Genomic DNA, 1,678 nt, shown 5'->3' on the forward strand with positions numbered 1-1,678 from the left:
GGTCAGCAGTTCAAAACTACCAGCTGTTCCGCGGGAGAAAGATGAGGCTTTCTGCTCCCGTAAAGATTTACAGCCTCGAAAACCCTGTACAGGGCCGCTATGAGTTGGAACCGACTCCATGGCACATAACAACAACAACATTCTTAAATATACAAATATTTGTGCAGAAAAGATAAGGAATTCTGTTCCCCCAAAGATTTACAGCCTCAGAAACCGTACAGAGGGTCACTATGATTCAGAAGTGACTCAATGGCACTTAGCAGCAACAATTCAAGTATTCAAGATATTCTTAATGAGGTAATTAATATATGCTGAAGACTTTTATAAAATAAGAACAAGAATCAAATGTAATATATTTACCTCCTCCTGTTCCACCAATGTTGACGGGTACTATCAGGACATTGGACTTTGAGTTGGAGACTGCTGTTATTCTTGATAAGTGTTGTGGTTGCTGTTCTGACTTATAGCGACCCTGTACAGGGTTCCCAAAGCCGTAAATCTTTACGGGAGCAGAAAGCCTCCTCTTTCTCCCGCTGAACATCTGGTAGTTTCGAAATGCTGACCTTGAGTTTTGCAGCCTGATTCGTAACCACTACGCTACCAGAGCTCCTAATGTCTAGAGGTACCCTATTCCATAAGTGAGCCTCCTGCCCAAAGGCTCTCAGTTGTACTTGCCTGTTTGTTAGGAAGCCCAACACTCTGCCTCAGGCTCTGGCTCTGCCTCTGCCTCTTGGTCCTGCTGCTTTTCTGCTCTAGTATCACTGCTTTCTGGCTCCTGAATCAGAGGGGTTCAGCATTCAGGGCTCTCAGTTTCCCACAGATAAACTCTAGTCCTGTCTCATCTTTCTGGATGGTACTGACATTCCTTCTTCCTGCTTCTGAGATGGCTCATGATATACCCAGCAGGATGGCAAAAACAGACCAACCCCCTGGCTAGATTTCCAGGTTTAAATAATCACAATACTCTCACTGGTCACTTATTCACAAGGTGGTGATTTGCCTGTTGCCTTGATGCTGAAAGCTACCAGCAGGGTACGCCATTGTTAATAGGTTTCAGCTGAGCTTCCTAAAACAGCCTGAGGCGAGACAAACTATTCTCCTTTTTTTTTTAGCAAGAATTTTGCAAAACCAGTGACTTCTTCATTGCAAATACCTTTTTTAAACAACATAAAAGACGACTATACACGTGGACTTTAGCAGATGGAATACACAGAAATTAAATTGACTACATCTGTGGAAAGTTACGTATCATCAGCCAAAATAAGGCCAGGGGCAGACTGTGAAACAGACCGTCAATTGCTCATCTGCAAGTTGAGGCTGAAGCTGAAGAAAATTAAAACAATGCTATGAAAGCCAAATTATGATCTTGAACTTACTCCACCTGAATTTAGAGATCATCTGATGAAGACTAGATCTGATATATTAGACACTAATGACTAAAGACCAGAAGAGTTGTGGGATGACATCAAGAAGATAATACAGGACGAAAACAAAATGTCATTAAGAAGACAAGAAAGAATCATGTAAATCAAATGTCTAGGGACATTAGTCTCGCTCATATGATCTGAGACTAAATAGACAAAGGCTCACAAAACAGGCTAAATGCTTTAGAGAAAGGAAGACCGCTTAAGGGAAATAAGACCCAATATATCCAGTCTACACTCCCAGCTAAGGTTAC

Source organism: Chrysochloris asiatica, unplaced genomic scaffold (assembly GCF_000296735.1).
Source record: "Chrysochloris asiatica unplaced genomic scaffold, ChrAsi1.0 scaffold00249, whole genome shotgun sequence".
NCBI lineage: Eukaryota > Metazoa > Chordata > Mammalia > Afrosoricida > Chrysochloridae > Chrysochloris > Chrysochloris asiatica.